Genomic DNA, 16534 nt, shown 5'->3' with positions numbered 1-16534 from the left:
GTTCTCCATCTACATCACAATGCTTCAATTGTAATGAAACTGGTCATTACAAGCGAGATTGCCCCAAACTAAAGGAAGAGAAGAAGGACGGAAACATTGCTTCTCTTTCAGGTATGTATGTTATACATTGTAATCTTGCTAATTCTACTTCTTGGGTATTAGATACTGGTTGTGGCTTACACTTATGTTCCAATTCACAGGGACTAAGGAGAAGTAGAAAGCTTGATAAAGGCGAGATGGATCTACGCGTGGGAAATGGAGCACGGATTGCTGCATTAGCCGTAGGATCTTATTTAATTTCTTTGCCTAGTGGGTTTGTTTTGGAACTAGAAAACTGTTACTATGTTCCTAGTATCACCAGAAACATCATTTCCGTTTCAAGTTTGGATTCTAAAGGTTTTAGTTTTCAATTTAAAGACAATAGTTGTTCTTTTTCTTTGAATGGAATGTTTTATGGTTCAACACAACAAGAAAACGGTCTTTATGTGCTAGATACGAGCAAACACATTTATAACATAAATACCAAAAGGGCTAAAACTGGTGATTTGGATCTCACATTTCTATGGAATTGTCGATTAGGCCATATAAACATAAAGCGCATGGAATTACTTCAACGGAAAGGAATTCTAGAATCATTCGACTTAGAGAAGATTGATCAATGCGAATCTTGTTTACTTGGAAAAATGACAAAGCAACCTTTCTCAAAGGTGGGAGAAAGAGCAAGCGAACTACTACGGCTAATACATATGGACGTATGTCGGCCTATGAGTACGAAAGCTAGAGGTGAGTTCAGCTATTTCATAACGTTTACGAACGACTTCAGTAGATATGGCTATATTTACTTAATGAAGCACAAGTCTGAATCGTTTGAGAAATTCAGAGAATTTCAAAATGAAGTAGAGAATCAACATGGCAAGAAAATCAAAGCTCTGAGATCGGATCTAGGAGGTGAATATCTTAGCCACGAGTTTGATGACCATCTAAAAGAATGCGGTATTCTTTCTGAATTGACTGCTCCGGGGACACCTCAATGGAATGGAGTGTTGGAACGGAGAAACATGACCTTACTCGATATGGTCAGGTCAATGATGGGTCAGGCCGAACTTCCTTTACAGTTCTGGGGACATGCGTTGCAAACTGCAGCACTCACACTGAATCGTGCTCCGTCAAAAGCTGTTGAAAAGACTCCATACGAATTATGGACTGGGAAACTTCCAAAGTTGTCTTTTCTGAAGATTTGGGGTTGCGAAGCATATGTCAAGCGATTAATTTCGGACAAGCTACAACCTAAATCTGACAAATGTTTCTTCGTTGGGTATCCAAAAGAAACTATGGGGTATTATTTCTACAACAAGTCAGACAACAAGGTATTCATTGCTCGTGACGGTGTCTTTTTGGAAATCATATTTCCAAATTGACAAGTGGGAGAATAATAGACCTCGAAGAGATTCGAGACGAACAACGAACTCAGAACTCTTTAGAAGCAGTTCAAGTTGATGAACCTCCAAGGTCTTTAGAAGAGCCAGCGGGAGTAGTTCCTCAAAACGTTGTTGCCCCATGTAGGTCAAATAGAACTATTTTTCAGCCGGACAAATGGACAGGCGTCCTCTTGACTGAAAAAATAGACGTTCTCATATTGGATAGTGATGAACCTTTGACTTACAAGAAAGCTAAGACGAGCCCAAGCTCCATTAAATGGTTAGAGGCCATGCAATCTGAAATAGACTCCATGTCTGAAAATCAAGTCTGGGATTTGGTTGATTTGCCGGATGGATTCACACCTATCGGATGCAAATGGGTCTTCAAGTTGAAGAAAGACAAAGATGGAATTGTATACATATACAAGGCTAGATTGGTAGCAAAAGGTTACAGGCAAGTTCACGGCGTTGACTACGATGAAACCTTTTCTCCAGTCGCGATGCTTAAGTCTATTCGGATAATCCTTGCGATTGCCGCTTTTCATGACTATGAAATATGGCAAATGGATGTCAAAATTGCCTTCTTGAACGGTGTTCTCGAAGAGACTGTGTTCATGACACAGCCGGAGGGTTTTGTCGATCAAAAGAACCAAGGAAAGGTATGCAAGCTTAAGAAGTCCATCTACGGACTAAAGCAGGCATCAAGGAGTTGGAATAAACGATTTGATGAAGCAGTCAATAAGTTTGGCTTCATCAAGAATCAGGACGAATCTTGTGTATACAAGAAGGTCAGTGGGAGTAAAATTGCATTCCTAGTCTTGTATGTTGACGACATACTGCTTATTGGAAACGACATTCCTATGTTGGAGTCTGTAAAGACTTGGCTCGGGAAGTGTTTCTCAATGAAGGACTTAGGAGAGGCACAGTACATATTGGGCATCAAGATCTATAGGGATAGATCTAAGAGGATGATTGGACTAAGCCAAAACACTTACATTGACAAAGTTCTAGCTAGGTTCAATATGATGGAAGCCAAGAGAGGCCATCTACCCATGTCACATGGCGTATATCTAAGCAAGAATCAGTGTCCCAAAACATCTGATGAGCGTAGAAAGATGAGTGGAATTCCATACGCTTTGGCTATTGGATCCATCATGTATGCTATGATTTGTACAAGGCCGGATGTTTCGTTCGCACTCAGTGCAACGAGCAGGTACCAGTCGGAACCAGGTGAGGCGCATTGGACTGCTGCCAAGAACATCCTAAAGTACCTGAAAAGGACTAAGGATCAGTTTCTGGTTTATGATGGTACAGATGAGTTGATTGTTAAGGGCTATACGGACGCAAGCTTTCAAACCGACAGAGATGATTTCAGATCACAGTCTAGGTTTGTGTTCTGCCTCAACGGCGGAGCAGTAAGCTGGAAAAGTGCTAAGCAAAGCACTATTGTGGATTCTACAACTGAAGCCGAGTACATTGCTGCCTCAGAAGCAACAAAGGAAGCTGTTTGGATTCGGAAGTTCATCGAAGAACTTGGTGTTGTCCCATTCATTAAAGGACCAGTGGCTTTGTATTGCGACAATAGCGGAGCCATTGCCCAGGCAAAGGAGCCTAGGAGCCACCAGAAGTCCAAGCACGTACTGTGGCGATTTCATATACTTCGAGAGATCGTTGAAAGAAAGGAAATTGAGATTTGCAAGGTTGGAACTGACGACAACGTCGCGGATCCATTGACTAAACCGTTGCCACAAGTGAAACACAACGCACATGTAGCAACCATGGGAATCAAGCATGTTGGAGAATGGCTTTGATTTTCTAAGTATTGTTTTAGAACATCTGTTAGATCTATGTTTAAAACAATTGGTTTAACCATTTCATATTTATGAAATTTATTTATTTCATATTCATTTAATTGTGGTTTAGAATTAAATGATAAGTCCATGTGATTCAAATCATTCAAATGGGATGTCAAGATGGATTCTTTGACAAAGAAACACCCATAAGTGAACTTGAATATTGAAGTCACAAAGGATCCCTAATCCAGGTCATTGAAAGGTGGACGACCAATGACTAATGAAGATTAGATTGCAAGTACATTACTTAGTTTTGTTTCTTGAACTAGAGTGACTGGATGTCAGAATATTTTGCATAGGTACTTATTGGATCTTGTATCGGATTGACCATGAGAACGTTTTAAGAGATTAAAGTCATGTCATAGGTAGTTCTCATTAATGGTGATTAGAAACCGTTCCTCAGAACATGAGCGATTATGTCTGCTCGTTTGAGAATTAGTTCGCTTTGATACTAGCTAAACGTCGCACCGTAAAAGGAGGCTATAAAAGCAGTTATTGGGCGTCCTATGAATCAAATTGAGTGTTTATAGATTGCAAGAATGGATTGTCCTCCTATCTTTGATAGGATATGGTGTTGTTGTGTAACAAGGCCTCTCGGAGAGTTAGATACTGTAAAATGCATGGCCGTGCTCAGAATGGTTAGGCTTAACCTTCTGCAAAAGTTTGACAGTTGAACTCTGTAATCCGAGAAACACTTCTGGACCTAATAAGGATGGCTTGGATCTTACCTTATGTTCAGTAAGTAACACTAAGTGACAAAGGAATGTGGATGCACACTTGTCTGAATGACAAGTGGGAGATTGAAGGAAATATGTCCTTCACCCAAGGTGCATTAAGTCTAATACCAAGGTTCAGATTAATTGCGACCAATTAATTCAGTGAGATCAAGTGATCGGAACAGCTAGCTAGAGAAATGCTTCCGATCTGTGAGTTCTAATGGATATTGAACTCACAACTTACTCTTGACTGAACCTACAAGGTCACACCAATGACACGTAACAGATCACCGGATTAAATGAATCGGAAATTCATTTAATAGCTTTTCGGGATTTGAGTTGGAAACGTATTATACGATAAGACCTTGCATCGGAATCGTATATCGTATCGCGAATATTTGTAAGCTAGGCGAAACGAATAAATCGTATCGTACGACGGTGATTCGTCGTATACGAAACGATAAATAAATATATCGGAAATATATTTAATCGCGAATACAAGGAGAGGCCCACGAGCCGAGTGCACGAAGCACTCGAGGCCCATGGGCGCGCGCATAGGCGAGCAAGCAAAGCAACACAGCAGCAGCGAGGCCCTTGTGGCGCGGAGCTGTGCGCGTGCATGCGGGCCGAGACCACGACACACCAGCAGCGCGGCCCACGGCCCACTGGTTGTGCGTGTCCGTGCGTTTTGGCTTGCGGGCTTGCTAGCCGGCCTTGCCTCTTGGCTTGGTCGGTTAGTAAGGTTATGTAAATAACCTTACAACCTATTTTCCAAGCAAGCACAATCACAATTCAGATTACACACAACCCTAGGAGAAAACAGAGAACCCTAATTCTCTCTGTGCCTCCATAGTGTGTTCATCCCAAAAGCAAATCTCTTGATCAATTGTCTAAGCTACGATTATCAAGACGGATCTAATCGTGTCAATGAACCAAGTAGAGGAACGACAAGTGGAGTTCATTGTTCGTGTTCGTTGACGGATTATTGTGGAAAACACGCTTCGAATGTAAGTTTGCTTAATCTGTGCTTTATACATGTTTCCTGGCTTTGGGGATTGTTCCGCACATGTTATTATTTTTAACTGTATTCCCCTACAGTTGGAGAATGTCTTTGATGTCCTTTAATGTTTTAAAGTTTTAGAGTTTAATACTTTGTAAAACGTTCTTGGTTAACCATTCATATAAATGAATAGAATTCATTTTCCCATTTAAGTTGTGGTTTATTAAATGATGAGTCCCTTCAATTTGACTATATATTCAAGATAGACTGTCAGGACCAGTCCTGTGACTAAGAAATGTCTATCAAGTGAACTTGAATGTCAAAAGTTGAAAATGGTCTCTGGTCGGAGTTTTCTATAAAGGTGGACGCATAGAAAACGCTAGACGACTAGAATGCAAGATGACTAGTAGTTCTGTTTCTTGAACTATGTGGACATGGCATTGTCGCAATCATTTGCATAGATACTTACTTTGGGAAGACTAGTATCGGACAGACCTATGAAACTTTACTGTAAGAGATGAAAATCTGTCATAAGTAAATTTCATTAAAATTATTAGACACTAATCCTCAATACCCGAGTGATTTGAGATTACTTGTTTGAGAACTGGTTACTTTGAAGTTGTCAACCGTCGCACCGTAAAAGGAGGCTATAACGGCAACGCTCGGGTAATCACCTATCAAACGAAGTCTAATCTCAAGATCCCAAGATTGGGATTGTCCTCCCATAAATCAGGATGAGATGCTGAAAGTTGGTATAAGGCCACTCGGAGAGCGAGAAACTGTAAAATGCATGGCCGTGCTCAGATGAATCATAGGCTATGATTATCTGTTTATTTGATCAGTTGAACTCTGAAACCGAGAAACACCTCTGGACATAATAAGGATAAAAACTCTTACCTTACGTTCATGAGAAAGCATGAAGCGACAAAGGAATTAGGAAATGCACACTTGTCCCTAAGGACAAGTGGGAGACTGAAAGAAATAATGCCCTTGGTCCAAGTATGCATTCAATGCTAAGTCTAATAAATGCGGTTCAGTATTAATTAATTATACAAGTTAATAATTCAGTGAGATCAAGTGAACTGTATGCCTAGCTAGAGGCCGCTTCTGTTCAAGTGGAATTAATAATATTAATCCACAACTTACTCTTGACTGAACCCGTAGGGTCACACAAATAGTACGTGAACGGATCAAGTATTTAAATGAATTAAATACTCCATTTATGGATATTCGGAATCGACAGATCTCGGTTCCAATGGGAGCTAAAATCGTCAAAAGGCTAATTATGAATACTCCGGAAACGATGATATTGCCGGAAACGGAAATATGGATCGTATCGGATATATAAATATTATCCAAGTCGTAGATGTTGCCGGAAACAAAAACATGGTACGTATCGGAAAATATTATCGGAAATGGAAATATTGCCAGAATCGGAAATATTGCCGAAAACGGAAATATTGTCGGAATCAAATATTATCGGAATCGGAAAATAATTCGGGAATCGGAAATATTAAATATTTGTTCGAAACGGAAATTAATTCCGGAATTGGAAATATTAAATATTTTTCGAATCGGAAATGAATTCCGGAATCGGAAAATTAATCGGAAGCGCGTCGTACGAAATGAACATCGGACGAGCTTGATAGACGCAAGGCCCAACACGAAGCCAGGCCTGCGCCTAGCAAAGCCCGCAAGCAGTAAGGCAACCCGCAAGCATCGCAAGGCCCAGCCAAGCAAAGCGCAATGCCATGCTCAGCGAGGCAAGCAGGCTGGCACGCCCACTCGTGGGCTGCAGCGATGCTGGGCCGAGCACTCCGGGCGCGCGCGCGGCCAGCGCCCCTCGTGGGTTGTGCGTGCATGTGTGCGTTGAGTTCGTGCATGCATCGAATCCTTAAGAGATTAGGATTAGATTAAAGATTAATTTCCTAAAAATACTAGAGTTAGTTGTTGAATTAAACATTAACTTAATAGTTTTAATTAATATCTAATTCTAATAAGATTAGATTAATTGAATCCTAGTAGGTTTCTAGTTCCGATAATCCTACCCTATAAATATGTGATGGCATTCATAATTTATAATCAATCAATTCAAGTATTCATATAGTTTTAAGGTTAAAACTAAAGTTAATAATTTGCGACAAATTATATTCGAATATCTTAAAACCTTAGGTTGAATTCTAGTTAATTAAATCTAAGGCGGATCAGAACGTGCTGTGGACTATCTACGGAGGGACGACACTTGGAGTCCTAAAATTGTTCTTGTTCGGTTCGGGAGCAGCTAGGGAGGGCACGCTACATAAGTATGTATCCTAAATTATGCTAATTGTTATGTGGCAATTAATTTGGATTCTTGGCTTTATGGTTTTTCCGCATGAAATATATATGCCTTACATTTGTCATAACCTAACAGATCTTCACCCAAAATACACCAACTGCACTCCACTCTCTCTCCCCCGAAAAGAAATTTACATCCTCCACAAGCATGATGAAAAATGGCAAAAGCCAGGCAAACTCAGGTCCAACCCCAATCACAGAAATAGAAACAAGTGGTGCGAGTTCCACGATAACTTTGGACATAACACCGAAGAGTGTAACCAGCTGAAGGATAACATCGAGGACCTCGTTTGCCGAGGGTATCTCAAGCAATACCTGGCTGATCGAAGGGAAGGAGTGCTGGAGAAGGAAAAAGCTCTAAGTGGAAAGCCACAGGAGAAACCCCAAAAGAGAATCCATGAAGCTGCAGGGCACAAGAAAAATGACATCTTAATGGTATTCGGGGGTCAGAGGTCCACCCATGCCAGTAAGAAGCATCTAAGAGCTCTCTCCCACCGACTCAACTTCAACGCTGTAGGGAAGAAGGAACCCCATCCTCCAAACATGACTTTCACCACTAATGACTGTCTCGCAGTCCAGTACAAACACGAAGATCCACTGGTAGTCTCTATGGATCTCAACAATCACAATGTGCACAGAGTACTGGTCGATGGGGGAAGCGCCGCCAACATTATCTTCAAAAGAAGTTTTGAACAGCTGATCCTCGAGGAAGGAGAGAGTCAATATCGAAAGTCATCTATCTGCTGATTGTATTCAATGGCTCCGCAGCAATCCCCCGAGGAAAAATCACCGTACCAGTCACAATCGGTAAAGAATGTCCGAGAAGAATTCTTAGTGTTGGATTGCGATTCCTGTTAGGTTATGAATAATACAATAATATAATTCATGCGGAAAAACCATAAAGCCAGAATCCAAATTAATTGCCACATAGTCAATTAGCATAATTAAGGTTACATACAAAGTGATGCATGCCTTCCCTAGTTGCTCCCGAACCGAACAAGAACAAGTCTTTAGAGCCCCAAACGTTGCCCTTCCGTAGAAAGTCCACAGCACGTTCGGATCCGCCTTAGGTTCAACCAACTAGGATTTTACTTAAGGTTTTATGTATTCGGGTTAGGCTTGTATTATGTTCTCCCTTGAACACAATGGGAATGAAGAATATGATTTTCAATGTAATTGATGTATATAATTATGAGGGCCTAGCCTCATATTTATAGGGTAGGAAATAAGGAATTTGAGTCTTACTAGGAATAGAATTACCAATTCTACTAGGATTGAAATTCGTATTCAATTAGAATTGCAACATTAATTAAACTAGTAGGACTAGGAATACTTAATCCTAGGTTACTTGGGAATTAAGCAATCGGACCATTCTTGGAGCCCAAGACGAAACAACCCAACGTAGCCACAACGGGTCACGTTGGCGTGCGTGCCTGCCTAGGCCCATCCATATTCGCGGCTGGCCGAAGGCCCAACACGCCATGGCCTGTACTGCTTTGCTCGCTGGCTTGGTGCGGTCCATGGCTGCTGCCTTGCTCGCTGGCTTGGTGCGGCCCATGGAGCTGCTGCCTTGCTCGCTGGCTTGGCGCGGTCCATGGCTTCTGCCTTGCTCGCTTGCTTGGCGCGACCCATGGAGCTGCTCCCTTGCTCGCTTGCTTGGTGCGGCCCATTGGCGATGCTGCTTTGCTCGCTTTCTTGTCGAGCGATGGGCCGACTCGCTTGCCGGCTTGTTGCTCGTCGAGCTTCCGATTCGTTTTCCGATTCCGGAATCCATTTCTGTTTCGAACAAATATTTACGTTTCCGTTAATATTTCCGATTCCGAAATAATTTCCTTTTCCGACAATATTTCAGATTCCTGTAATATTTTTGTTTCCGGCAATGTTTCCAATTCCAGCAATATTTCTATTTCCGATATGTACCATGTTTATGTTTTCGGTAACATCTACGACTTGGATAATATTTATATTTCCATCATGAACCATATTTTCGTTTCCGGCAATATCATCATTTTCGGAGTATTCTTTACTTTGCCTTTTGACGATTTCAGCTTCCACTTGAACCGAGATCCGTCATTTTCGAATGTTCATAAATGGAGTGCTTAATGAATAATATATTCACTTAAATACTTAATCCGTTCACGTACTATTTGTGTGACCCTACGGGTTCAGTCAAGAGTAAGTTGTGAATTAATATTATTAATTCCACTTGAACTGAAGTGACCTCTAGCTAGACATTCAGTTCACTTGATCTCACAGAATTATTAACTTGTTACTTAATACTGAACTGCATTTATTAGACTTAACATTTAATGCATACTTGGACCAAGGGAATTATTTCCTTCAGTATCCCACTTGTCCTCAGGGACAAGTGTGCATTTCCTAATTCCTTTGTCGCTTGATGCCTGCTCATGAACATAAGGTAAGAGTAGTCATCCTTATTATGTCCAGAGGTATTTCTCGGTTTCAGAGTTCAACTGATCAAATAAATAGATAATCATAGCCTATGATTTATCTAAGCACGACCATGCATTTTTCTGTTTCTAGCTCTCCGAGTGTCCTTGTACAACTTTCGGCATCTCATCCCGATTTATGGGAAGATAATCCCAATTAATCTTGTGATCTTGAGGTTAGACTTCGTTTGATAGGTGATTACCTGGGCGTTGCCGTTATAGTCTCCTTTTACGGTGCGATGCTTGCCAACGTCAAAGTAACCAGTTCTCAAACAAGTAATCTCGAATCACTCAGGTATTGAGGATTATTGTCTAAAAATGTAATGACATTTACTTATGACAGATTTTCATCTCTTACAGTAAAGTTTCATAGGTATGTCCGATACTAATCTTCTCAAGTAAGTATCTATGCAAATGATTGCGACATTGCCATGTCCACATAGTTCAAGAAATAGAACTACTAGTCATCTTGCATTCTAGTCGTCTAGCGTTTTCTATTCGTCCACCTTTATAGAAAACTTCCGACCAGGGACCATTTTCAACTTTTGACATTCATGTTCACTTGATAGACATTTCTTAGTCACAGGACTGGTCCTGTCAGTCTATCTTGAATATATTGTCAAATTGAAAGGACTCATCATTTAATAAACCTCTAAATTAAATGGGAAAATGAATTTCTATTCATTTATATGAATGGTTAACCAAAAACGTTTTACAAAGTATTAAACTCTAAAACTTTAAAACATTTATTAAGGACATCAAAGCCATTTTCCAACATGCTTGATTCCCATAGCTGCAGTGTGCGAGTTGTGCTTCGCTTGCGGCAGAGGTTTAGTTAATGGATATGATATGTTGTCGTCAATTCCAATATTGCTTATCTCGACTTCTTTTCTTTCCACGAACTCTCGTAGAAGGTGAAATCTACGAAGTACATGCTTGACTCTCTGGTGGTGTCTAGGATCCTTTGTCTTTCCAATAGCTCTGGTATTGTCACAATATAGAGCTGTTGGTCCTTAATGGAGGGGACTACATCAAGTTCACCTATGAACTTCCTTAGCCAAATAGCTTCCTTTGCTGCTTCATGTGCAAAAATGTATTCCGCTTCAGTTGTAGAATCCGCAATGGTGCTCTGTTTAGAACGTTTCCAGCTTACTGCATCTCCATTGAGGCAGAAGACAAACCCAGACTGTGATCTGAAATCATCTTTGTCGGTTTGGAAACTTGCAGCCGTATAGCCTTTAACAATTAATTCATCATCTCCACCATAGACCAAGAAACCATCTTTGTTCCTTTTCAAGTACTTCAAAATATTCTTAGCACCAGTCCAATGTGCCTCTCCTGGGTCTGACTGGTATCTTCTCGTAGCACTGAGTGCGTACGCAACATCCGATCGTGTACATATCATAGCATACATTATTAAACCAATCAATGATGCATATGGAATCCCACTCATTCGTATATGATCATCCAGTGTTTTGGGGCACTAAGTCTTTCTTAGAGTCATTCCATGAGACATGGGTAGGTAGCCTCGCTTGGAGTTAGCCATATTGTACCTTTCAAGCACCTTATTTATATAAGTGCTTTGACTAAGTCCAATCATCCTTTTAGATCTATCTCTATAGATCTTGATGCCCAGTATGTACTGTACTTCTCCTAGATCCCTCATCGAAAAACATTTCTCAAGACAAATCTTGACAGAGTTCAACATAGGAATGTCATTTCCGATAATTAATATGTCATCGACATATAATACTAAAACAGCAGTTTTGCTCCCACCGACTTTCTTGTATACACAAGATTTGTCCGCGTTCTTGAAGAAGCCAAATTCACTTATTGCTTCATCAAAACGTATATTCCAGCTCCTTGATGCTTGCTTCAATCCATAAATGGATTTCTTAAGCTTGCATACCTTTTTAGCATTCTTGGGATCCTCAAAACCCTCAGGTTGTGTCATAAACACGGTTTTTGTTAAAATGCCGTTTAAGAAAGCGATTTTGACATCCATCTTCCATATTTGGTAATCGTAATATGCAACAATTGCTAACATTATCCGAATAGACTTTAGCATTGCAGCTGGTGAAAAGGTTTCATCATAATCCACACTGTGGACTTACTTGTATCCTTTTGCAACCAATCTAGCTTTGAAAACTTCTAGTTTCCCATCCTTGTCCTTTTTCAGTTTGAAAACCCATTTTCTTCCTATGGCTTGGTAGCCATCTGGCAAATCGGCCAAATCCCAAACTTGATTTTCAGACATGGAGTCTTATTCAGATTGCATGGTTTCTTGCCACTGCTTGGAGCTAGGGCTCGTCATAGCTTGGTTGTAAGTCAAAGGTTCATCGCTTTCCAGCAATAGAATTTCATGGCTCTCATTCGTCAAAATACCTATTGTAGACACCTACTTTTGTCCCCATTCCCGAAAGGGAAGGTTCGATGATGAGAACATAAATCTCCACTTGGCAACACATCTCCTATAAAATAACGAATCTCAATCACCCTTTCATTTCAGCCAAAACTGCTATTTATAGAAACCTGCTAAGAATAGTAACTGTCGTAAAAGGTAGTTGTTAAAAGTGCCAAAGTCACAAAAGATAGAAACCTGTCAGAAATAGGTGTTGCACTCCAACATAAATCCTAAAAGAGATAGAATTTGCATTCCTGGAATAATTCGAAAATAAGAGTTACGTATTAATTAAATTCATAACGAACCTAGAGTTCGTAACGGGCCCAGACGCATTCCGTCATAAGTTAATACGCACTAAAAGACTCGGATAAATCTCAAAAGCTTCGTGTTCTAAGAGTCCAAATCTGACAAGAAACTCGGCCCAGGTCCCATTTTCAACGCCTGGATTTGGGCGCCGATATCTTCGGCGCCCAGCCCTGGGTGCTGAAAATGCCTGGGGCCATTTTATCTCCGGATTCTTTTTGGATTCGTATCTTAAAATCCATCTTTCCACACACCCTTTTCCTATAAATACAGCCTATAACCAACGTGAAAACGACACAATTCCATAACCTGAGTATTGACTCTAGCCTTAAGCCTAAGCCTCACGCTGCGAAATTGATCCGGCGTTCTGTCGCAATAGACCCAAAAGTCGAACAGAACGCGTCCTGCCCCTTGTAGCTTGATGAATTAAGCCTAAATACTGGAACATTGCTTAGAAACCCGAGATTCGTTAAATAAAAGGAGAAATAGCAAAGCCAAGTGGTTAGTTTTCTGAGAACCATAACGCACCTCTCAAGGGTGCGTTGTAATGTGTCCCTCATATGATTTAATCGCTTTCATCACCCTTTTATAAAATTGTCAAACTATTAATTTGATTGATCTATCACGCCTAATAAGATAATACCTTGGACAATTGAATTATCATGCTAGGTACCTTAAATCAATCTAAATAAGATAATCACGATCGATTTAGTGTTATGTGTTGCATATTGCTAAAATCAATTCAGAATAGTTTAATAGTTTAACGCATGTCCCTTCAACTATTTATGCTGAGCTAGTAAGGATAACCTGCCTCTGGAGTATTATCGATGAGCACTCCTCTCGGTAGTTACAGTCCCCCGAACTCTCAATCTCTGCCCTGCGGGTGTACGTTGAGCGATCCCCACACCAGGTATCACAAGGGAACCTATGGCCGTCGTGGTTGAACATAATTGCACTCCCTTTATGTCATGATAACCGGGTTTTGTCAGTTTTTCTCATTGTCGTTAAAAACTGAATGGCGACTCCTATATTACTAGTCGATTGGGTGTAAACTCACAGAAAATCCAATTACACTTGATCTGACAACGTCATGCCCACGAGGGACGAGGTCACGCATTAGCCTCGTGCTTTTTCGACCCCCTCCCAGTGGCGACTCCACTGGGGATGTTAATGAAATACTCGTGCTCGTAGGTAATCAAAATAGCCGAAGGGTGAAACGATCCTACCCCGCGTTTATTTCCCTATCAAGTTGGGACGACTTGAAAATCAGCATATTAATGTGAACGGACAGAACCGCATAACGAATCTTGGCTCCCTTGACATGTTTCATCTCGGTAGTTGGGAATAAGGATACCCATCGCCACCCAGGGGGTTCATACGCTTCGAATGTTGTCCACTCGGCACTTTCGCTAGTAGTACACCTATCCCAAATCCAATCGCTCGCCCACTAGGTCCCTCTCATTGGTGCATGCCCCCTTGGCTTACATCGTGATTGGCCTCTTGGGACGAAATTCGCTCGTGAATGCACTACCCCGACCGGGGCATGTGTTGGATCGACGATAGAAGAGGTACCAAGCCGGCGCAAATATTACCCATAGAAGCCTATCATAAACTACGTGACATATTATTTTTCTTCATGTTGTAATGTTAGTTACGTGTAGCGAATTATGTGATTGTGTGTGATAAATAATACTAGAAAACCAACGACCCTAAAAATTGTCCAAACATTCATAAACACCAATTGGCCAAAGAGTTATACCAAAATACATGTTCCGCAACCCCGGGCGATCGCCACGAAAATAAGCGGCGCCCAGGACAGCCTGTAACGGATCCCACAACGCCGCGCAACGCGTAAATGACGTTATTAGGCAAGCACACAAAGTCAAGTCGTATATGAGAAAAAAGGATACGCGAACAGAATACGAGTACCAGCCAGGGACGCATTTTCAACGCCCCTGGCTGGGCGCCAATCATTTTCCACGCTCAGCCTGGGCGTCGAAGTTGCTGCCCGGCCTTTTGGTCAGGCACAACAGCCTCGGTACCCGCGCATAAAGTGTACGTAGCAATAAAAAAATTCATAACAAATTTGCTACGAGGACGTATGAAAAAAGGCACTCGATTCTAAGAACGACTTATAAAATAAACAACTCCTTGTGTCGTCATTAGGCCTCCTATGACGACAATGTTCGGCACCAAAACCGAGCATGCTAATTAAAATAACTTTGAATGTCACACGGGCAAATGTTTCGAAAATCCAAAGAATGACCAAAAGAAGAGCCAAAAGTGTACCAACAAAAGCGAGAATAGAAAACCAATAGACAGAGTCAGAAGTCTAGACTAAGTAATGCTTAACTTTGGGCCTAAACTTTAGCTTGTCTTATGCATAGGGCTGGTTCTGCCACTTGGCGTCGATCTGAAAATTAAAGGTTAGTGCGTCTCGAAGCTACATCACCAACACAAGGTCTAGTATCTCCAAGCTCCATCCGTCATCCCCGCTTTCAAGGATCTCCGCTTCTCCAACCTCGATTCGCACCCTCAAACACGTCCATGGAAGAATTACGAGACCAAATGGTCCAAATGACCCAACTTATGAATCAATTGAAAATGGAAAACGAATCCTTAGCAGTTGCGCAAGACAAAAATGACCTCGATTACGAGAAGAAGATCGGAAAAATGGTTCTGCAGCAAACCATGGGGAGCAAGTATTTCTCCCTCGATCCTAAACCTTTTCTCGGCAAACTACCGGAAAAGTTCAGTTCATCTGACTTACCAAAGTTCAAAGCCACGGACAATCCCCGTGATCATCTCTTGAGCTTTGTGAATGCCATGAACTTGAAAGGTCTGGACAAGTCCATGTATTTGCCTGCCTTTCCTTTGTCCTTGGAACCTGTGCCACTCAAATGGTACTACCACCAGGACCCTAAGCTCTTCCCCACTTGGGAGGACTTTGTCAATGTCTTCGTCAAGCAATACTCGTCAAACATGGATTTTCAAGTCACCATGCGCCGGTTGGAAGTCCTCTTCCAAAAGAAAAATGAAGGTTTCACGACCTATTTTGCTAGATGGAGAGACCAAGCGGCCCAACTAATTAATAGGCCTCCTGAAACTGAATTGGTCCAAAAATTCATTGACAACCTAGACCCAGCTTATAAACAACACCTTAGGTACTTGGGCCTTGATACCTTCAAAAGGGTTTAAGATGTAGGAATAAAGATCGAGGATGACCTCGCAAAAACAGTACAAAGCAAGCATGCATACAAAAGTAACACCTACAACAGGGGCCACACGCCTCAAGTCCAAGAGGTCCACTGATGAGCGGCATTTATGTCGCTCTAAGCCTAGGATTTTATAGAATTTTATTAAGATTTTTGATAGTTTTGCGTAGTTTTGTTGCATTTTTATCCCCTTATTCCATCTTTGTACTTTTCAGGTAAAAATGTTGAAAATGATGGAAAATGGCTGAGTATTGCTCGAACAGGGCCCGTGCGATCGCACGGAATTTATGTGCGTTCGCACTGGTCAGCAAAGTTGCCTCCAAAGTCAAGCAGGTTTGTGTGCTCATGCCCCAGGAGTGTGTGTTCGCACAAATTTGGAAAATCGATGCAGGAACTATATGGGAATTTGTGCGATCGCACCATAGAGGAGCTCGTTCGCACGAATCTGGAAAATCGATGCAGAAACTTTGAGTGATTTTGTGCGATCGCACCACAGAGGAGCCCGCTCGCACGGAATTTTGGTGGGCTCGAACTGAATTCCTGTGCGAGCACATGAGGATTTGTGAAGATTTGGCCAAGTCAGAACCGTGCGATCGCACGGTTGCTGAGCACGATCACACGGCACGAAGGAGGAGAATCGTCGCTGAGCTCGTTCGCATGGATCACAGCACGATTGCACTGGTGCGATCGCAGCTGGGTATGCACGTTCGCACAGCTGCGCAGGATTCAGTTTTCGAGTTTAAATCTCTTATTTTTGGGGATTAGTATAAATAGAATTTTCTTTATTTTCATTAACAATTAATTTTCAGAAATAGATTTTAGGAGGTTTTTAGATATT

General features: G+C 41.4%; 1 long non-coding RNA gene across 1 annotated transcript; it reads left to right on the top strand.

Moving 5' to 3' along the window:
• On the top strand, window positions 1–436 carry LOC130460610 (uncharacterized). Its single transcript, XR_008920468.1, has 2 exons — window positions 1–111; window positions 201–436. It is a non-coding gene; the product is annotated as an uncharacterized lncRNA (long non-coding RNA).
• The last annotated feature ends 16098 nt before the right edge of the window (window positions 437–16534 follow it).

This window comes from Spinacia oleracea, chromosome 5, assembly GCF_020520425.1.
Source record: "Spinacia oleracea cultivar Varoflay chromosome 5, BTI_SOV_V1, whole genome shotgun sequence".
Classification (NCBI taxonomy): Eukaryota; Viridiplantae; Streptophyta; class Magnoliopsida; order Caryophyllales; family Amaranthaceae; genus Spinacia; species Spinacia oleracea.
This window is presented reverse-complemented; position numbering and strand designations above follow the sequence as displayed.